The following is a 23,765-nucleotide window of genomic DNA, read 5'->3' as shown; positions in this document are numbered from 1 at the left end:
TTCGGCCTGAGTGATCAATTTTCTAGTGTATATACCTTCACCATCATCATCGCCACAATGCTTTTCACATGATAGAGGCCTGCGCGTGGTGTAGTTTAGTGTGGGGACTCCGGTGCGCAGTCGGGTTCCACACAGTCTTGGCAGTTGGTGCTCGGGTTCAGTAGCATGGCAGACCACGACGACTGGGACCACTTCCCCGTTGCAGTCGTCTCCCGCCTTCGGAGCTGTTGGGGCCACAGCACTCCTCCGCCTGCTATGCTGTTGAGGACTCCTTGGATTGTCCTTTGTCTGGAACCTCCCCATTAACCTTACCGCCAAAGGGAGACCCTACCAGGAATGTGAGCCCTGGAGAAAATTTAACACACATACCCAGCCAAGACAGTGACCACTTGCCAGACACACTAAACATCATCATAAGAGAGTGTTTTGACATTATTGCAAGAAATAAATACAAATAAATCTTCGGGTCCAGATGAAACCGTTCCCTGGATTTTAAAACAAAAACAGAATTACCTGGAAAAACTCAGCAGGTCTGGCAGCATTGGTGGAGAAGAAAAGAGTTGACGTTTCGAGTCCTCATGACCCTTCGACAGAACTTGAGTTCGAGTCCAAGAAAGAGTTGAAATATAAGCTTGTTTAAGGTGTGTGTGTGGGGGGCGGATAGATAGAGAGAGAGAGAGGTGGAGGGGGGTGGTGTGGTTGTAGGGACAAACAAGCAGTGATAGAAGCAGATCATCAAAAGTTAGTTTGATGAACTGGCTCCAGTATTGACCAACCTCTTTCGAGAGTCAATAAATATCAGCTACTTACCAGATCAATGAAGACAAACTAGCATCTGTGGCACATTTAAAAGAGAGGTTGAAAATCAGTCAGAAAATTACAGACCGGTATTTTCCACCATCATTTGCAAATTGTTTGAACATATTGCTCCCTCTTGTGTCATGAAGCACCTTGTAGCTCACAGTATCCTGATAGTCAGCATGGTTTTCAGTTGGAAACATCTACCAAAACACAGCTTTCACAGACTGTCGATGACCTAGCTTCAAGTCTCAAAAGAGACAAAACTACCCACGTGGCAATAATAGATTTCTGAAAAGCCTTTGACAAAGCTCCCCATGAAATACTCTTGTCCAAACTTCACTACAATGGAATTGGGGGACTTCATTAAATTGGACCTGGTACTTCCATACCAACAGAAGACAGAGTAGTCTATGAGGAATCATCCTCTCCTGGAGATGTCCTCTCCAGAGTGCCATTGGGAAGAGTGTTGGAACTTTTACTCTTCTTGACATACATAAATGACCTTCCCAACAAGTTTAAAAAAAAACAATTTGCAGATGACTGTGTGGTTTACGCATCAGAGAAAACTCGAGAATCATATTAATTCACTGCAAGATGACCTTCTGGGATTGCAAAAATGGCAGGACCAATGGAAGGTGCAATCAATACCAAAAAATGTTATTTCATGTACATGGCCAACAAAAAGGATCCACCAACAGATGGCTTTACATTCTGTAATCAAATTCTCCAATGCAGCGAATATGCAACCGTACCTGTGGTTCATCTTAAAAAATTATCTTCAATGGGGATTCCACATTCACCGGTAATACCCAAACCAAACAGGGTTCTTGGATTTCTGAGGAGGAGACCTTGGTATTGCAACAAAAATATCAAAGTCATAGCTTGCCAAGCATGTGTTCATCCAAAGCTAGAGCCTACAAGTTGTGTGTGGGATCCTTCTATGGCAAGAGATATAAATAAGATTGAAGCAATCCAAAAACATGCTGCATGAATCAGCATAGGAAAGACACCAGTGTTACATCCTTCATCAAAGATTTGGAATGGGAATCACTACAGCAAGGAGGGAAAAGAATAGACCGACCATGTTCTGTAAAATATGGAATGCACTGGGGAGAATTGACAGAAACAAGTACCCAGTGCCCTCCAGCAATGAGAAAACACGAGGTAACCATCCACACAAACTACAAAGACCATTTGTTTCCAAGACAGTGTATCAACAATATTTCTTCCCAAAGACAATCCCACAATGGAACAAGCTACCAAAGGAAATAATCACAGCCCCATCACTGGAAATCTTCATGACCCATCTTTAAATTATTTCCATTTAAGAGTTTGCATTATCAGGACTATCAACTCAGCGGGTTATACCTGGTTTAGCTAGCACTATCCATATAAATGTTGGCGGAATATGGATATAAGTCTGTGATGCTAAGCTAATTAAAGCAGAAATGGTTTCCTTCCTTAGCTCTCAGAATCATACATGAGTCATATTTGTCCTCTGTAAACTCAAATGGAAACTTCTTCACCCAGAGAGTGGTGAGCCTGTGGAATTTGCTATCACAGAAGGCATTTGAGGCCAAAACATTGTATGTTTTCAAGAAGGTATTAGATATAGCTCTTGGGGAGAAAGCAGGAGCAAGCTATTGAGTTGGATGGTCATAATAAATGGTGGAGCAGGCTCCTCCTATTTTCTATTTTCAGGCAGTTGAGCCTGAAGATGTCCGTACATCAACTTCCTTACACGTGCACCTTTCCAGGAACATACCCTGGATGGTGCGTAAGAGAGAATGCCAGCTGGTTTTATTTTCTGCTCACCCTCCTGGCCCAGGTGCAATGGGACAAACATTAGCACCCCTAGTTCAGCACAGAGTGTCTGACAGCCTGGCACATCTAACAGAGATGGAGCTAGTCCCCTGGCCCCCGGTTATGGCCCTTGCCTTTCAAACCTAACAATGGTTTAACTTTTCCCTCCACTACTGCAAGTTTTTTTTCCTTGGGTTCCTTTAATTCACTCCCCTCCATTCTGCCCACTATCCCACCCCACTGCCACCACAAATTACTCATGATTTCCTAAATGTGAGGAGAAGATGATGATGATCTGATGACCTGTTCCCGGGTGCAATTTTGCACTTCATCCAACCACACGAACAGCCTGAGTGACTTGCCCACCTCCCATCGTCCCTATCAACCAATGGCTTTGTTGAAGTCAGACTCCTATCTTAGACTTAAAAGTCTCCTGCGCCTAGTGACATGAGGTAGCCGAAGCACATGCATATGTCTGTTTTCTATGGCTGGCTGGTTTTTCCTGGGATAGGTTTCTAGCCTGTCACCAGATGCTATGGCTTGAGGGATCTCACTCTGCATCAAACACGGCTAACCAGGAGATTCTCCCACTATTACCGTTTGCCAGAGGCGTATTGAAAGCATTCACAGGTTGATACACAGCTTGCTTGGCCACGTCATGAGCACACCTTTCGTGGCCATCAAGTCCTGTAGTGGGACTCAAACCTGGAGCTTCTGGCTCAGAGACAGGGACACCAACCACTGCGCCACAAGACCTCCCCTCAGACTCCGCTCATTGCGTCAAAAACCAAGACCATGTTACTGCTCTGACAGACAGCATTTACCACAGCACCAAGCTGGAACTCCAGTAATAGCGTTCCATTGATCAGCTGTCTATTGTTTCTTCAGACAATGTAATGAAGACAGGGAAACCCACAAAAGAGTTCCCGCTGTTTGGGACATGACTGCTGTTAATGGGTAAATTTTCCTGCAAGCCAAATTGGGGGGAGATTTTCACCTTCACTGCCAAGGATTGATGAAATGAGAACCAGGCAGTTCCACAAGATTATTGCAGGCATCGAGATGAAACTGGGCCTCCATTAAATATTCCCGTCTCCTTTTCCCCATTCATCTTTATGAGCCAATTAAAGAGCAGAGCATAGCCCTCTTTTGGGACACCTCAATGGCTGCTTTTTATCAAGCTGTGCTCCCAGCGCAGGGCTTTGCTTGACAGGAGCATTCGCTGGGTAGTTGGGAGTGGAGGTCAACAGGTCTGAATCAGCAGTAAATCTACCCAGAACCTTTATCGCCCACTCCCATCAACCAAAGCTCGATGTCAGGAACATGGCTTTGGAGGAATGCTCCCATTGATTGATATCCCAATCTGCTGATGCCAACAGATTTTGGTGTTCTGATTTGGAATTCATTCCCAAATGAAACTTCTTTACACAAAGAATTGTGATAATTCCACCACAGGGAGTGGTGGAAATGAATAATATAGATGCATTTAAGGGGAAACTAGACAAACATTTGAAGGGGAAAAGAATAGATGGTTACAACGGTAAAGAAAAGATGGGAGGAGGCTCAAGTTGAGCATGAACACTGGCATAGTCTGGTTGGACCAAATGGCTTAGTATTGTGCAGTATAGCTTCTGTAACCCTATGTAATGAGGCAACTTAAGCACCAAGAATAGCCCTCTCCAAATCTCCTCGCCCACAATAATCAAATAAGACAAAGCCTCAGTTTAAGAAATATAAGCTGGAGTAGACATGAGCTGCCTCGGCTTTCATGGGTCACATTACCAGGCTGGATCCTACCCACAAGACACAATTTCAACACCCCAGGGTTAAACTGGATGCCTTACGAAACAAACATACAAAGTAATCTGATCTCTCAACAGAGATACACTGAATGGCTCAATCTCAATTCAGACATTGCTTTACAAACTCGTAGCTCAAGTATCCATCTTGTCTTTGTCAGTTCTTTGTCTTGCCTCCAGCTTCTATTAGAAAGTAAAGACTGCTCCATGTATCAGAAACCAGTAACAGTTGTAAAAGGGGAAGGTTTTTTTTAGAACTACGCAGCAAAATCAATCAATGTTCTTAAAAAAAAATGTATGCTAGATCGAGCGATTACCTCAAATCTACTATTAAAACATAGGGTGCGCACTCTGCAGTCAAAGATAATGTGTGTTCTAACCCTCTAATTATTTTAGACTTTCAAACACATTAGGCACAGGCCATTACTTCTAGTGTACCTGCAAACTCACTGACTGGGTCTTAATGCCTGGGAGCATATCCTCTGTCCTCCCAGTTACTAAATTCCTTCTCAAATCTTGCCCCCTTGAGTGTTTGAGGGGCTCCTTCAGTTGCTGCAGACTGTGCATGCTGTGTGTATTATTTTGCTTTCCGGTTGGCATTTAGACCTCAGTTGTTGAGAAGCCTGCTGCATTATTAATACATCAGCTTCACCAAAGCACAAGTCTCACTGTAAAATTCATTTCTCGAGTGCACTACACACTCTCCATAAAAATAATTACAGTGGATGGTTTCCATTTGCTATTTCTATTTCATAATGCCCCTGTGGCCCCAAAACTGAAGAAATAAAAGTGGGTTTTCCAGGCAAGTAATATCACCTTGCCCTTGTTTCCCAGTCAAACGCCGCATTAGAAAATAAAAATGCATTTTTTTTCCACCCTGTTGACCAAACTACATTGCAAACTCGCGCCTGACTTGTTTCCTGGTATCTGTCGGTGTGGACTTTCTTTTGTTTCTTTTTCAGATCTGCTCTATTTTGTTTTCTCAAGAAGATATTAGGAACTAGAGCAGGCCATTCAGCCCCTCAAGCCATTCAAGCAGGTCACGGCTGATCTGTACCCCAACACCGTTTGTGTTGGCTTAAGGTTCCACAGTCGCCGGCAACTTTGTTACCTCACCCGAGTGGCCATTCTTCATTGGAGAGAAGTACTTACGGCCATTAGTGCTTGTCTGTGCAACATGGCCACGTTCTCTGCTCACCCCTGAGCAGCACAAAATGGCCACGTTGAGGACCGAGCTTTTCTCCTTCGAGCAGAGAGGATGAAGAGGAGATTTGATAAAGATGTTTAAGATCAGGAAGGGTTTAGATAGAGTACAAAAAAGACAAACTGTTTCCAAAGTCTGAAACAGAGGGCACAGATATGAGGTGATTGCCAAAAGAACCAGAGACATGAGGAGAAACCTCTTTTTACCTTTTTTGGAATCCCTTGCCTGAAAGGGTGGCTGAAATAGATTCAATGGTGACCTTCAAAAGAGGATTAGATGAGTACTTGAAGGATAAAATATTGCAGGGACTTGGGGGTTAAAAGGACAGGGCCCAACTTGATTGCTCTTCGAAAGAGCTGGTGTAGGCTTGCTGGGGGAAATGGCCGCCTTCTGTACTTTGCAATTCTTGGCTCAATGAAATGTGCAATTAAATGGCAAAGCGTCTCCTGGTCTTGTACTAGCACTGAACAGATAAACCCTTGAATAGAGTTTGAAAGGAATGTCACAGAGGTCCAGTGATTCATAAGTTGACAGCCATAAACCAGATCTAGGGGCAAGCACAGACTGCTCACTCTACACTAAAGATCAAAGGAGAAAAAGAACACTGGGTGTCAACATGGAATTTCTTCATACTCTGCTGAAGGTGAATGCTCTGCTGCTATTTACCTGTCAGAGCTTTCTGACAGACGGAATGGGGGGATTCACAGCCATGTCTGCATAACCCAAGGCACAAATGTTGAAACATAATAACAGGAATGACAGGGGAATTAAGCCGAGAGCTGAATACATCAGGTGCTGAAATATGGACCTGACCAGCGGATGCATGCTCAAAGGGATTAGATGATCACTGCCAAACCTATTTCACAAGTAGCACTGATGGTTCCACCTAAGCAGTCAAGAGGGCAAGCATTGACCTTAAAAGATAGATTTTTCAAGACCCACCTGGGTCCTCTTGTGCATAATGATAATGTTTAAAACAAACTCATCGAAGTGATTTCCTGTCCCGTTCCATGATATACTTATAAATATCATTAATCCTATGAGAGCTACATGGCTTTTACATTGCAGTCATATTTATAACAAGATTCCACTTCAGTTTCCCCTAAAAGCTCTCCCCATCTCTCCTGAAGACACTGAACCCACGCTTGGGTTATTCATTTCACATGTGCTAAGCACTTCACAGGACCCTTCAGGAATGCCCGCTTGTAATGCCTGAGATTAGATAATAGGGCTCGTTCTTTGAGCTCATGCTGTTGGAGAGAAGCCCCACCCATTGGCCACCAAGGAATTGCAAGCGGCTTCCTACAGTTTTCTGCCCTTCAGAATCAATCGGCACTAAGTCCTAGGCGTTGTGCCAGTGATTTCCCTGATGGTTTGCAACAGGTAAGGTGATCTTCCTGTTAGAGGTGCCTGCCATACACCAAAAATGGGGCCCAGTCAGCATCAGTAGCTTAGTGAATGGACCAACACCTTATCCCTCTCCTCACCCAATACCGCATGTGCTATCTTTCTGGAAGGATATCCCTGGATATTAATCTCTGGGCCAGTTCTAACTATCGTGTGTCTGATCTCAGCTCAAAACTGAAAAAATTCTTGTTCTAAGAACAATGTATGGTGGCATTGGAAATGTACGCATGAAGGGTTATTGTGATTGGAAATGGTTTGCCTGAAGTCGGTAGCAGCAGTTTCAATAGTAACTTTGAAAAGGGAATGGGTAAGTCTGCAAGGCTAATGAAAGTGGAGACAATGAATGATTTCAAAAAGAAATTGGACAGACACTTGAAGAAAATGAACTGGCAGGACTGTGGAGACAGCAGGGAAATGGGTCTGACTGGATTGCTCTACAGCAAGCTGACATGGACTCGATGGGCCAAATGACCACCACCTGTGCTGTTATGGTTCTCTGTAAATATTTCCCTTTTTAAGTACAGGGCTATGGGGAAAGAGAAGGTAAATTGGTCTAATTATATAGCTCTTACACAGAGCTCCCAGCTACCAAGTCACCGCACTCGTGTGCTGTATCAATCTAGGGATTCTTCTGATCAGTAAGCATAAACATTATAATTATAAAATAGCACCCAAAATAATTCTTTCAAATTCCATAGTATTAAACATCGTTGAGGTTGGACATGATGTTAATTGTGTGATGGGGACAGACTGTTTTGAAATTGAGATTTAAAGATCAGTAATTCTGTAAACTGGAGCAAGTACCAAAAATGAACTGGTGTTTGCAGTCTTTCTAAATTCTGCAACAACTTCCTGATCCGCCCACCTCCCAATACATAGCCATTTATCTTCAAGTAGCTACTTTCAAGACTTCATGGCAGCCCTTTAAGAGCTTTTCGAGAAAGGTGAATAAGGAGCTGGGAGCTCATCATGAGTAACTCCATCGTTTTTGGAATTTTGCTGAGCGCTTCGTTTACCATATTGTGGAAATTTATCCTCTGAACCTTTGAGTTGGAGCAGAAGCTGATTTCCAATCAGTCAGAGGCTGGGTGCGAGGGACAAGCAGTGCAGCAAACAATAAATGGAGAGGATCGATCAAAAGGGGACAGGTCTGTGAGACCTAAAGGCTCGGTTGGTGTCCTTAAACATAGCCAGTGTTTTTCTGTGATTTCAGTTGCTGAAGGGCAGGCTGTAGTAGCTTGTTGGCCAACAAATGTTACGCTTCAGTGAACAATTCTGTAAACCACAGATAAAAAATTCGAATCTTTATAAATCAATGCAAATCTTTGAATATGAGAAAAGAAAGTGTGCATTTAGCAGTTACTCCACGTAACAACAATCGATCTGCTGCAATGAGAATTTGGCTTCTCACAGAAAAGAAAGAAATACTTGCATTGATATAGTGCCTTTCACAACCTCAGGATGTCCTGAAACACTTCTCAGCCAATTAAGTACTTTTGAAATGTAGTCACTGTTGTAATGTAGGAAACTGGGTAGCCATTGGGTGCACAGCAAGCTCCCACAAACAGCAATGTGATAACAACCGTTTAATCTGTTTTATTGATGTTGGTTGAGGGATAAATATTAACCAGGAGACCGGGAGAACTCCCCTGCTCTTCTTTTGAAATAGAGCCCACCTGAGAGGGCAGATGAGATTCAAGACGACACCTCCAACAGTGCAGCACTCCAGTGGTGTGTATGGAGTGTATGGAGAGGAACTTGAACCCAAACTGTCCTAGTTTAGAGACGAGAATGCTGCATGTTGAGCCATAACTGACAGCATATGACAACATGGAAAGTGAGTATAAACTAACCCCAAGATCATAAGTGAATGCTTAATTATTGATGTTGTGGAGGCACAGCAGTTGCGAAGAAAAGCAGGTGCCTTATCATGTCAACAGCACGTTGCATTTGTATAGCACCTTTAATGTGAAAGAGAACGCCCAAGGTACTTCCTAGAAGCATAATCAGATGAAAAGAAGTGGTTAGAATGTGGTATTTGCTACCACAAAGAGTACTTGAGGCAGATAGCTTGAATACACTGAAGGGAAAACCAGCCAAGTACATGAGGGAGAAAGGGGTGGGATATCTATAGGGCTAGATTGAGAGGTGGAAGGAGGCTCATATGAAGTATAAACATCAGCATACACCTGTTGACCCAAATAGACTGCTTCTCTGCTGTTAATTCAGTATAATTCTATGCCATGTAGTACTTTGCATGAAATTAACTGGGCGTTTTTTTTTTGTGGCTTACTGTTATGTTGAAGAAATAGAGGGAGTTCTAACATTCTGTGCGGCTTAGCTGCTGAATATTGATTGGAGTTTCTGATTTCGCATCCATTATATGAGGAGACTCTTCCCCATATAAACCTTTCTCACTAGGCTCACTAGTATTGTGTCACAGTGCATCTTTGGCAGAGAGCTGGGAACAGGCCACAGCCAAAAGCTTTCAGTTAAATGTCATGTTTGGCCTTGGAGACATTTAGAGGGAAAAAAGAAAGAAAAATAAATAACTTGATGTTAAAAAAATTGGGTTACTGCGATAACATCTGAGAATGTGCAGATCTGATAGGTCAGGTAGGTCCCAGGTTCAGTCTTTGTCCTTTACAGAGCTGCTTAATGTCAGCTGGGGTGTTCTTGGGAATGTTATCAGTTTCCTTACACCGGGCTACCGAGAGGAAATAGCCAATGTTCCTGTTCCTGGTCATTTTCCAGAGACTTTTATTGTAAAGTGCATGTACATGTGACCATGTGGAGAGGGTGGGGCTCAGCTGTGATGCCTCCATGGTCAAGCATAACTCACCCACACTTGGGATTTGTTCAAGCCCAATTGTCTTTTTAATTTACTCATGGAACACGGGCATCCCTGGAAAGGCCAGCATTTGCATTTACTGCCCATCCCTAATTGCCCTTAAGATGGTCATGAGCCATCTTCTTGAACTTCTGGTGTAGGCATATCCACAGGGACGGAGTTCCAGGATTTTGACCCAGCAACAGTGAAGGAACAGTGATATAATTCCAAGTCAGGATGGTGTGTGAGTTGGGGGGCAACTTGCAGGTGGTGATGTTCCCAAGTGCTGGCTACTCTTGTCCTTGTAGTGGTAGAAGTCGTGGGTTTGGAAGGCGCTGTCGAAGGAACCTTGGTGAGTTCCTGCAGTGCATCTTGTAGATGGTACACACTGCTGCCACTGTGCACCAGTGGTGGAGAGAGTGAATGTTTAAGGTGTTGGATGGGGTGCCAATCAAGTGGGCTGCTTTGTCCTGGATGGTGTCAAGCTTCTTGAGTGGTGTTGGAGCTGTGTCATCCAGACAAGTGGGGAGTATTCCATCACACTCCTGACTTATGCCTTGTAGATGGTGGACAGACTCTGGAGAGTCAGGAGGTGAGTGAATTCCCAAACTCTGACCTGTTCTTGTAGCCGGAGCATTTATCTGGCTGGTCCATTAAGTTTCTGTCTAAGTTGTATAACTGATCTAATACTATTAGCTAAGAGCAGGAGTAGGCCATATGATCCCTGAGCCTGCTCCACCATTCTTAAATCGTGACTGATCTTCTACCTCAACTCCATTTGCCTGCCCCAACCCCATATCCCTTGTGCTGAAAAATCTATTCATCTCAGTCTTAAATATACCATGCTCTGGGGTAAAGAATTCCAAAAATCCACAACCCTCTGGGTGAAGAAATTTCTCCCCATCTCAGTTCTAAATCGCTGAACTTTATTCTGAGACCATGACCCAGATTTTCTCTCCCGGGTCAGGTGCGCAGAGATGAGTAAATTCCCAGCTCAGCAAACCTGACTGTTAAAAATGGTTGCCAGGACGTTGCATTTTTGGTGGGGACGGGCTAGAATAAGTGTCGGGGTGGGTGAATAACTGAAGGGAGTGTTGGGTGTGGAGGTGGACTATGTGGATGGCACCCTCCCCATCCCCAACCCATGACAACCCATTCAACCTCATGCCCTATACCAAACCCCCATGGCCCCTTATAGCCCCTATGCCCCTGTACCCACCCCCATGGCACTTTATAGTCCCTATGCCAACTTAGTGACATCTCATGCCAACCCATGTCCCCCACCCACCACCCTTTGTCTTTACACCTATCATGTCACTTCACTGAGAATCCACCATGGGTACACCTCAGGACCCATGCAGTGATGATATAAAATAAAGTTCTATAAAATAAAGGAACAAGTGTCTAAAGCAGACTTCACTACATTGAAGAAAATTATTTACTACATTTTCATTCCTCCAACTAAATAAAGCCTTATAACAACACGCAGTTCATTCAAGAGCACAATCCCTTATACCAACAAGCATTGGAACTCCTAGCCCCACATCAAAGAGTCTATAACTGCTTGTAGCTGTCAATCAAACTATGAAATGGCAGGTACCCTACTGTGATAATGGGTGGTTGTGAAATTAGTCATGCAGCAGTGACCCAGTAATGGAAGCCTTCAGGCCTATGTCAACAGAGTGAAACAGGAAACAATTTTTTATAACACTCCAGGCATTTTGTCAAAAATTTAAAGGGCTGGACTTTTAAATGCCTTGACAGCTTGATAGATCCCTTTGATCAGCTGTCTCTGACAGTCTTGACAGGTCTGTTGACCGTTCTAATGAGCTTGACTGTAATGAGTTGATGCATACTTTTAACACTTGCAAAGGATTTTTGACCGCCACCAAGTGCACCTTACCTCCCCCAAAGGGTGTCCCAGGACTGGATCTAAAGGGGCACCCTAACTATCCAAATGAATCCACCAATTTCAGACCAACTCTTACCTGGCCTAACCTACACATGTTGAGTGTCACACACCTGACTTACCAAAATCCCACTTCAGTAGAGGCAGCTGATGATTTGAATGGCGAGCTGCCTCGTAAAATGCAGATGTGCGACCCCCAGTCCAACACCCGTCCTGCCCCAGTGAAAATGGGAAGCACCATGTTCGGTAATTGTGGCAAAAAATCTGGGCCTATGCCCTCTAGTTCTAAACTCTCCATCCGGAGGGGAAACAGCCTCTCAGCATCTGCTCTGTCAAACCCTCTCAGAATTTTATTTGTTTCAATGAGGTCATCTCTGATTCTTCTGCACCCTTTGTCTTTGCAGATCCCACTATTTCACTTTCACTGGCAACATTGGCCACCTCACTGTTGGTTTCAGTATCTAAATCAGTTATGTAGATTAGAAGCTACCCAAGCACTGACCCATGCAGAGCCCTACTTGTTAGCTATGGCATGGCCCTATCTGTACTGCAAACTGAGGGTGTTTGTGAGTCTGCGAAACTTCGTGTCAAAATTCATCCTGAGGGCTTAGTTTTTGATGCAGTCTATCCTAACTGGAATGGAACAACTGATCTTGGTCACTCCAACCTGTTGCATCTTCCTGAACCTGTAGAATGTTCTCCAGAATTGATCAGCCTTGAGTGAGTAGATTCAATTTTCAAATGGACATTGTGATTAAGAAAACAAACAAACAACTTTTTATGCCTCGCAGGTACATTTACACAGGAAGTGGCTCCGACTCTTTTACATGAGGTCTTTATATTCCTTCCACCTCATCATTTACTCTGAACAAATGAGCTAAATTCTAGAAACTCGTGGGACAATTTATTATTGCATTCATTTAATATTCTGCTGTACTCCACATTCATGGGGCTGTTAACCAGTTTCAAATTGACAGATAATTCCTTTACACTGAAGGACATTAAGGGACAGATGTTACGGAATCATGCTCCTACCCAGAGCTTTCATTCACCATGAGCAATATCTCAGGAATTCAGAAATGGAGGTCAAAGTTAACGGACAGGAAATCCTACAAGGCATGTTGAGTCATGCAACTAAATTCCTGATACACATTCCAGGTGTGTAAAGCTCCATGCCAGCTGCAAAAGGTTGAAATCTGCCTTCGGGTGCTCAGGTGGATAATATATCGGCAATGGTGGTTTCGAGCTCATAATTCTTCAACAGCATCTAATCATCCAGACGTGCCACTCAACAATATGCCAAGAGATTCTACAGCGCAGAGAAGAAAAGACTTGCCTTCACCTGCTGTCTTTCACAACCTCAGGATACCCCAAAGCGCTTTACAGTTGACAGAGGTACTTTTCACCTGTTCTAATGGTCAAATATGGTCTTGCAGGCAACCAATTTACACATAGCAAGGTTCCATAAATAGCGCTGTGATGATAATCTATTTTAGCCTAAGAGACTGTTTGCCAAAATGAGCTCACTCCCTCGATCAGCAAGCTGGGATTTATGAATCCCATCACTTATGAAGGATTTGGCACTGCAGATGGAAAATCATGGAATTTGCAGCCGTTTTCTCCCTATCTAATATTCTCCCTTTGCTTCCCTAGAAGTGGTGGCATAGGCTGCACCATGGTTTCCTGAGCAACAGAGTCATCCAGGAATTCACCACGTGGCTATTAGGCAGGAGTGGACCTAGATAATGAGCAATAGCAATGCATTTGACATTGAAGGGCTTCAAAGGCTTGCAGGATCCAATCCTTACTTGACACCTATGCATAGCCTTTGCATGAATATAGATTGAGAATCCCGGTATATTTTTCTCTCCTTCCTAGTCCTGGTGCATTTACAGTCAACCTGGTTCATACCCATGCTGAGAACATTTAACTCTGCCAAGACCCTAGGAGTCAAAGTTGCTGCCTTGTCTCAGTTTTAGTACTGTTGCCACTGAATCGGAAGATTATTGGTTCATGCCCCACTCTGATGATGAGACACATAAGCTAAGTTGATGCTTCAGTGCTGTACTTGGGGAAAAGCTACATTGTTGAGGTACTGGCTTTCATAGGGAATGTTAATTGAGGCCCATCTGCCCTTTTAGTTGGGTGTAAAAGATTACAAGTTATTTACAAGAAGAGCAGGGGATTTCTCCCCAGTGCCCTGGCCAATACTTACCTCTCAACCATCATCCAAGACAAATTATCTGTTAGATGCTTTGTAGTGCAGAATTTGAGTATTGCTGAAAAAAGAAACATGTTGAAGCTTTTCATCTTGCACTCATCAGGACAGGATCGCAAAAATACCAAATTTCAAAGGGAACAACAATTTATACTGCATGAGAAAAGGGTGCTGATTGGTTAGTAAGTGGACTCTGATTGTAGAGATTGTTGCCATGAAGAATGCATCAGAGAGCAGTTATCCTCCCCAAGCTTTTGCTTAAATTCAAACTGGGCAAATTGACACTGGTTGAGGCATTGCCAGTTATGTTGCTAAGTTAATAGTGTTCATTTTGTTTAAGTCTTTTATATGCAAGAAAGTTTGTTTTCATTTAAAAATGTGAAATCTTGTAGTGTAGTTCTGTTGGTTAAAATGAGGAGCTCAGAAGTCTCTTTAATTGTTAGCGGTCCCTAACAGGATTGTAACAGTTATTCTTCATGCCAGAGGATAGAGGATTTGTGCATCTCATCTTCTAGGTATAATACTGGGTTCCAGATTGTGGGAAGGTGATCAATTAAATGATCATATTACCTTTTATTAAGTGTAGTAAATTGAATGATCTTCTGTTGGCTGAGGTGGTAAGTACTAGTGTGTAACTGAACTGTTCTGACCTGGATGATTTGTGCTGAGTTCGGACATTTTAGAGGTGACAGTTGATAAGGATGCTAATCTGGCCTCGGCATCCTTTGGTTAAAAGACAGGACAAGACAACTAGTGTCTTGTCTCCTGGTTCCTTTTTGCTGGAAAATGTACATGTGGAACTTTCCATTGAGACAGGATCAGAACCTATGACTGGATACCTTACTGACTCTCTCTGTCGCTGCATGGAAGTAGTTGACTTGCGCAGAGTACCAGAAAATGCGTTGGGATACTCGACAAAGGAGTCAGCACATTCAGGAGAAGAGGCATCAAAACTGGAGGGGGTTAGAAAAAAATATAAATGAAACAGTACTATGAAGATTATATCCTGTCACCAAGTGGTTGTGCCTCACTCTCCCCATGTTAAAGATGAATGTCAGGAAGGGAAGCACAATGACTCTTTTCAGTGCAATGAAAACTGATTCACAGTGACATGTGTAGGAGTCTGACGTTCAGTAAAAGCTCCATTAAAGAGGTCTGTGGCAAATTCAACAGACCCTGGGGAGGTTTAGCTTGTACTATTGTGTATGAGGTCACAATGACTTTAAGCTGTACAAAGTGTTACATTCATGGCAATTGCCAATTAAATAGAATGTAAGAATTTCAATTTAAAATTTTGGTACTTGTTGGAACATGGGCATGTATTGAGGTATTTTAATTATTCCATTACTAAAACCCTTCTACCATTTTTGTGTATCTGCTGGCGTGGTAAATTTAAGCTCTAGCATTCAGCTGAAAGATAATCGATTACAAATCAAAATCACTTTTGTCTCACCCTGTATAATTCATTGGTGCCACTACATTGGAGTATTTCTGCCAGCTCTAACAGCCTCATCTCTGGAAGCAGATTGACACATTGGAAAAGCTTTTACAGATTGGGCCAGGGCTCCAGAGCAAATTTGGAGAACAGGGTCACCAGAAAAGCACCTTGTTTTTCTCAAAGGGAAAAGATAGAGAAGGGGGCATGATCCAGGTCTATAAATCATTTGTGGGAAGGTTTTTTTTAAGATGTGAACTTCAATCCGCGATTAACAGATACGAAATTAATCAGGGTTCTGCAAAACTACCGATTCCAATAATTGTTTCTCCTGACCTCAAAGTATTCTGAAACGTTTTAAAGATGTGACTATGGTCTCCTCACAAATACTTGTTTTGAAAAAAAAAGCTCAGGTCCATGACTACCTTCGTCATTTACAGTTAGAGAGCCTTGAACAACGTGAACCAGCCTGCTTCTGCTAGGCGAGGGCTGGTTAACCTGCTCTTAACATTGCCATGTATTTTGAGTGGCCTCCCAGTATCTGCAGGGTGTTTCTGGAAAATTCTGAAAGGTGAAACTAAGCATGAATATCTGGCTCTTAGGATGAAATTCATTTCTCTGCATTATTCTGTAGCTGATGATTAGGAGGCGAAGCTATTGCGGTGTATGCTGAATTTTTCATTGGTAGCAAAGGGAACATCAAAAGTCAAGGTATAATTGCAGCCACTCACTGCTGTCCTCGAATTTTGTCCACGTTTTGTTTTGGACTTACCCCACCTTTGCCCCTGCCATACTCGGTCATCAAACTGTACAATTCTCTGGTCAGGTTGCACTTTGAGCATTGTGTCCAGTCCTGTTCTCCAAGATACAGGGAAGACCGTCCGAGCCCTGGTAACAGTGCAGAGAAGAGATGGATCCTGAGTGCTAGAGGTTTGAGTCATGGTGAAAACTGGACTTTTCAGCTTGATAAGGAGGGACCTGAGAGGTGTATATGAGATAGATATGGGCATGGAAAAGGTCAATGTAAAATAATACTTTAATTTGCGAGAGTATGACAAATGGGCAGACCTTGAGGCTAGTCAAAGTTAAGTTTAGGATTGGCATCAGGAAGTTCTTTAAACAAAGCATGATTAACGAAGAAGCAAATAGCTGGATGGAGTAATGGAGGCAACCACCATGGAATCATTGAAGAGGTAATTGGTTGCATTATGAGGTGGGGTGGGGTAGTGCTGTAAGGTCTCTTTGGATGGCAGAATTTAAAGATGAGCCAAATCCTGTGACTCTGTAAGAGAATGTTTTGACTTCCCCCAATAATTTTCTGTGAAAAGGTATTCTGGGTGGGTTTTTCTTTGCATCGTGCCAGCCAGGAAGATCCCAGGGTCATCTCCAGTCTGATCTCAGACTTTGCTGTATGGGTGCTCAAATCCGCTTCAATGTTGCTAGATTAGGGAGAGAAGAAATCAGAAGAGTGTTGAAAGGTTGACACGTATCAAGGCTGGATATGGACAAGAAGAACATTGAATAGTTATACACTTGAAAAGGAAACATTTGTATGGCTATGGGGAAAGAGCAGGGGGAGTGGATCTAATTGGATTGTCCTTTCAAGGGGCCAGCACAGGCAGGATGGGCTGAATGACCTCCTTCAGTGCTGTAGAATTCTACAATTCTAGGTTTGAGTTGCGACTCATCCTACGTTAAATAGCCTGCTGCCTTTCACTGTCGCTAGGTCAAGACCCTGGAACTCCCTCCCTAACAACACTCTGGGTGTACCTACGCCACGTAGACTGCAGTAGTTCAAGAAGGTGGCTCACCAGGGTAACTAGGGATGGGCAATAAATGCCAGCCTTGCCAGTGACGCTCACATCCCATGAATGGATAAAAAAAGTGGCACTGTACACACGGTGAATGGGTGAAGTGTGGGAAAGCTGCCTGTACCCATACACTGGAATAAATCAGTACTTGCGAGACTGTGGTGGGATTAGGATCATTTGTTAATCATTTGTGTATTCGACACAATGTCTGCAACAAGAAAAAACAGCAAAGATCCACCTCCCATCTGTGGAAAAATATGTAAAACACAGCCTCGGATTTGCCAAAGAATGCCATTGTGGTTTTCATTAGCTGGAACCTCTGAGCTAGTGAATCTCCCAAAGATCACTTTAGAAAGGGCATACTTTGGAGTATTTGCCTGGCTGCCGTTGGATCTATTATTGTATATACTATTGCTTCTCACTCTCCTCGAGGAGAGTATGTTACAGTGAAAATATGCCTCCAATCTCAACCGCATCCCCCCCAACCCTCTGCCATTGATGTTCCCTCTCTTACCTTTCTCTTATATTTACATTCTAAGTTTATCTTTTTTTTAAATTCAGTTTAAACACACTGCAGAAACTGTAATTCTGCAGGATTGCTGAGCAATCCGGGCAAGATCCTCCTCTAGACCCGACAAAAATCACTTAGAATGATTTATGGGATTGTCCGATGGGACTACTAAACTGAGATATTTCTCAAAAAGTACAATCTGTTGGATTTTTTTTTTTTGGGGGGCGGGGTGGGGGTTGGGTTGGAGGCAATGTGTTAGAGCAAGAATGAGAAACATGAAAGTCTGTTTCTGTATAGGGGAGCTGAAGAAACGTTGCTTACTTTCCTCATTCCCATTCAAGTTTTGATTGGAATGTGACTGTGTGGCCAAACATTCGAGCACCTGACCCTGAAGTAAAAGCATCTTGGAAAGAATAAGTCTCAAAGTGGCACATCTGCGGAGGGTCATCCTCAATCTCCAGTCATAGACGGCCACTGGCCGTGTTTCTTAGGAGCTTCCACCAGACTTACGCTGGCAAATCCAGAGCATCCCCATGGAAATTCCAGCCACCTGTGCTTCTAAACGCAATGTATGAATGAGCGAGAGTGTCTCAACACTGCTGGACTGGAACCTGTTGTGTCTCCGTGTTCAGTCAATTAGAAATTATCCCATTTTGTTAGACAGCTTTTGGGAGCATCCTGGCTTTTATCTCCAGTGTCTGAAGTAGTGACTATGTTATTATAGCTTCAGGCTTCCCTGTCTGGTGTGGATCTCCTTTATCATCACTAAGTATAATTGAATGCTATTATCTTATGGCATGTGTATTCCATTTATAATCACATACACATATTTTAAAATTTGCTACCTATGTCACGCACTACTGATTTAGACACCATCATTCTCTTATATGCCTCAGTGGCATTGTGACTGGATTTTCCTTATTATAAAGCTACCTATCTCAATCACGCCTGCAACTATGCATTGCGCCAATAGATAGAGCATCAGACACTCCAGAAGCTGAAGAAGACCCACATAGCTATGCCGACAGCATCACTTATGCTCTGAGCTTTTTCAAGATCGTAGTAGTAGTTCCTGAAGAAGCTGAGGGATGTATCCAGGTAGAGATATGTGGGGAAAGCATTCAAAAATGTGCAGATAAGATAACTTAGAGCACTACCTTTGCAGGCCAAGCAAAGAGGATATGCAAAGGGTGGCAGAGCCAAAATATCAATGGGTGCTGGCACTTAAAGTTGAAGGAGGTGGAAGGGAGAATGGAATAAAAATGTGCAAGAGGCTCACTTGTTCCTTTGGGACCAGAAGATGCCAAGGGAAACACTTCTGTTAGCTGTTTCTGAGGCATCTACCTTACGTTGATTTGTTGGGTCCTTACAAGCATGGGCCACCCACTGTTGAGCATGCAGATTACCCTGCCCCTGCAATTTGGGAGGGGATCTGAACCTCTCTGATTGGAGAGACTTGGTGCCTGTTCCATCACTCTTTCAGTGGCAGAACAGCCCTAACAAAAATATAGATGGCAGCTTGGCACAATGGGTAACAAAGGCAAGCCTGGATCAGGAGGCTGTAGGGTCAAGGTGCAAGTAATCTAGTCTGAGAGTTTATTTAATACTGAGTGTGCTGCATTCTCAAAGTCAGTGTCTTTCAGCTGAGATGTTTAAACCAAGGTCCCATCTGCCTGCACGGGTGGCTGAAACAAAATCTCATGGCACTAATTGAAGAAAAATTAGGCTGTCCTCCTTGGCCAACATTCCCCTCAATCATCATAATCAAAAACACATTAACTGGTCATTCACCTTACTTGCTGTTTGTGAGGTCTTGGCTAATGTATTTGCTACATAGCAACAATGGTTACACTTCATAAGTTATTAATTGAATATGAAGTTCTGCAGGCTGGGACTCTTTTCTCTATAAAAGAGAAGGTTGTGGGGGTGACCTACTGGAGGTCTTTAAAATTATGCAAGGGTTTGATATTGAGAAAATGTTTCCACTAGTGGGGAACTCCAAAACTGGTGACCATAAATATATGATAGTCACTAAAAAATACAATTTAAAAAAAAATCATTAACTTGTTTACCCAGAGAGTGGTGAGAATGTGGAACTTGCTACCACGGGGAATAGTTGAGACAAATAATATATCACAGAATCATAGAATAGTATAGCACAGAAGAAGGCTATTCAGCCCTTTGAGTCTGTGCTATTCCTTTTGAAGAATAATCCAGTTAGTTGTAGCACCCCACTCTTTTCCCATACCCCTACAATTTTTTCTCCATCAAATATTTATACGATTTTGTTTTGAAGGCTACTATTGAATCTCTATCCATCACTGTCGGGCAATGCGTTCCAAATGCTAGCCACATTTCACCTCTGGTTATTTTGCCAATTAACTTAAATCTTTGCCCCATTCACTTCTTTTTGTTTACTCTATCTAAGCCATTCATGATTATAAACATCTCTATGAAATCTCCTCAGAGCTTTCTCTATTCTACTGTGAATAACCCCAGTTTCTCCAGTCTATCCATATAACTCTAATCTGGATCCATTCTGGTAAATCTCTCTCAAGCCTTCATGTCCTTCCTAAAGTGTGCTACCCTGAATACTCAAACTAGAGCTGAGCTAATGTTTTGTGTAGGTTTGGCATAACTGTCTAGCTTTTGTGCTTTAAAACTCTACTTAAAAAGGCCAGCATTCCATATGTTTTATTAATTGCATTGCAAACCAGCTGTACCATCTCCAAACACCTCAAATCTCTGTGTTCCTGCACCCCCTTTAAAATTGTACCATTTAGCTTATTATCTGTCCTCATTCTTCATACTAAAAAAGTATCGCCTCATACTTTTTTCTGTGTCGAATTTCATCTGCCATGTGTCTGCCCACTTCACTAGCCTGTCTATGACATCCTTAATTTATTACTAGTTTCTCCACCGTTGACAGCTCTTCCAAATTTGCAGGTGATATGAAATTTTTGAAATTGTGCCCCGTACACCCAATCCAAGTCATTAATGTATATCAAACCCAGCAGTGATTGTAATACTGAACCTTGGGGAACACCACTGTATGCCATCCCCCAATCTGAAAAACAGTCATTTAGCACAACTCTCTGGTGTCTTTCCATTAGCCACTTTTGTATCCCTACTATCCCTTTATCCCATGGGTTTCAATTTTGCTAACAAGCCTAATATACTGCACTTTATAAAATGGCTTTATACACAACGTAACTGCACTGGTTTCATCCTTTTTGTTAACTTCCTCTAAAAACTCAATCAAGTTGGTAAATGTATGCATTTAAGGGGAAACTAGCAAAACACATCACGGTGAAAGGACATGCTAAAAGGGTAAGATGAAGGAAAGTGGAAGGCACTCCCCTGGAATAGAGACCCTGACACAGGCCAATGGGGCAAAATGAGAAATTGGCCCAGTATTAACAACAGCTGGTATTATTTAGCATCTTCATGGCAGTAAAATGACCCAAGGTGCTTCACAGGAGTGTTATCAAAGCTCAACACTGGTCCACTTAAGCAAATATTAGAGCAGGTGACCAAACTCTTAGTCAAAGAGGTAGGTTCTAAGAAGTATATCAAAGGAGGAAAGTGAGGTACAGTGTCAGAGATTTAGGAAGAGAATTCCAGAGCTTAGGGCCTTGGCAACTGAAGGCACGGTGGCTAGTGGTGGGATGAATACAATTGGAGATGAAGAGGCCAGAATTGGAGGAGCGCAGATATCGCCAGGGTTTTTGTTGTAGGGCTGTAAGAGATTAAAGAGATAGGAAAAGGACCAGGCCATGGAGGGATTTGAAAACAATGAGAATTTTAAAATCAAGGCATTGCTTACCAGTGAGCAATGTAGGTCAGCAAGCACAAGGATGAAGGGGACTTTGTCCAAGTTGAGACATAGGCAGCAGAAATTTGGATAACCTCAGGTTTATGGTGGGTAGAACATAGGAGGCCAGGGGCAATGCATTGGAATAGTCAAATCTAGAGGTAACAAAGGCATGAATGAGGGTTGCAGGAGCTGAGGCAAGGATGTAGTTGAGCGATGATATGGAGGTGGAAATAGGCGATCTTAATAATGCAGATATGTGATAGGAAGCTCATCTCAGGGGTCCAAATATGACACCAAGAAGGTGAACAATTTTGTTCAACCTTAGACAGTTTAGGGAGAGGGATGGAGTTGTTGGCCAAGGATCAGAGTTTGTGGCAGCCACTGAAAACAATGACTTCAGTCTTCCCAATGTATAGCTGGAGGAAATTTCTGCTCATCCAGTATTGGATGGTGGTCAAACAGAGTGACAATTTGGAGGCAAGGGAGGGGTCGAGAGAACTGGTGATGGTGAGATAGAGCTGGTTGACATTCAGTTGCCTCGGTGACCATCCCGGTAATGATGATATTTGTTAACTTAATGCTGCTGCTATTGTTCATGGTTCCATAAAATCATCTGCTTTACATCTGGTGATCTTACCAGGGGCAAGCTTTAAATTCCCCTTCCTGCCCCTTGCTCCATTATCTCCCAAAGGCCCGGCATACTTTTGTCAATATGAATTAAAACTGCCTTGTGCATTGTTACATCAGGACTGTCTTTAGAGTGGATGCCAGAAGTTGTTTGCATTCTCTGCGAAAGTTCTTTTTTAATAAAATGAGAATACGATGGCTCATAGTAGATGGTAATTGGATTGAAGCCCCAGCTGTTCACAGCCTCTTTCAATGGCCTTGGACAATGAAAGCTTGGACAGAGTATGACAGTTAGAATTGATTTCTTTAGGTAAGAGATGTTTGTGGTTTTACTGATGATTACTGAAGATTGACATCATAGTCCCTGACTGCTGTTAAGATGCTATTCATCAGTCGCCAGAATGAATAAATATTGTAAAAAGTGACATTAGGTTTGGTGGTGAACCAGATTAACTCAGAATTTGCGGTGAAGGTGTATCTAATTCTGAGTGACAGAAATAAGATAACTTCTACTAAACTTTTTTTTAATCTATAGTTTTGAAATATATTTGATTGGTTCAGATTGTTACCTGGTTGTGACTTTGAACCAGAAGTTGGAAAACTATCAGACTGTCATATATAATATATACAATATGTGCGTATGAAATAAATGTAGTCATATGAAACAGGATTTAAGCCAATAGTGTGATTAAGAGCTCTTGTTTGTAATCAAATATACTATTGTTATTAAATTTATATTGGCAGTCACATTACCAACTGGCATCTTGCTCCAGGATTGCTTATAGGCAATGCTTCAACATCCTCCACTGGTGGGCCCTGGGCCTAACATTGCAGTCTGCCAACCTGTGTAAATGTGCAATTGTGAGTACAAGTGGAAGCCAGTAGATTCTCACAGAGTGGGCCAAATTACAGAATTGATGCCTTTAATAGAACTATTAGTTATGCTGTTTTAACAGAGCTCTTCTGCTCACACTTCCAGTAAGCAGTGAAAGCCCTACTGAGTTTGCCCTTCTCTAGTCCTAAGATACAGAACATTAATTGTACAGGATTTCTACTTTTACGTGGTTCAGAACTGCTAGCTTTACAGCAACCATAGATTAAAACTTGATTTCCTTACATTGTAACAGTGACTACATTTCAGAATACTTCAATGACAGTGGAGCGCCTTTGGTACATCCTGAGGTCATGAAAGGTGCATCAAAAATACAAGCGGTTTCAATCTTACCTGCTAAGTAGTGGATACACCCACTGTGCCATCTAAATCTCAGGACAGGGCTCAAGGTGCAGATAAATGAGGGAGGAGGGCATCTTTCTCTGAGGTTTGCATTTTGCCAGTAGCATGCTGAACTGCAGTTGATTAAGCTAAAGATTCTTTGAAATAATTCATGCTTTTAGATGTAATGGTTCTTTAGGACCAAGCTAATTTTATTGCCTGCTATAAAATTCACAGCTCATCCAAGGTGATAGAAGTCATTAATATAGTCTGTCAATCACTTGTACTTACAGTCATTTGCAGTTGGAATTGTCCCGAGAGAAGCGCTATCTCTGCTCAGTGACTGCCCATTTGCTTGGAAATGCACAGGTGGATATCTA

The 23,765-nt window shown here is 42.6% G+C and overlaps 1 protein-coding gene across 9 annotated transcripts in view; it reads left to right on the top strand.

Moving 5' to 3' along the window:
* The window catches only part of celf2 (cugbp, Elav-like family member 2), a 522,862-nt gene that overhangs the window by 111,415 nt on the left and 387,682 nt on the right, over nt 1-23,765 (top strand). The window lies entirely within an intron of this gene.

The sequence above is a fragment of the Carcharodon carcharias genome, chromosome 13 (assembly GCF_017639515.1).
Source record: "Carcharodon carcharias isolate sCarCar2 chromosome 13, sCarCar2.pri, whole genome shotgun sequence".
Classification (NCBI taxonomy): domain Eukaryota; kingdom Metazoa; phylum Chordata; class Chondrichthyes; order Lamniformes; family Lamnidae; genus Carcharodon; species Carcharodon carcharias.
This window is presented reverse-complemented; position numbering and strand designations above follow the sequence as displayed.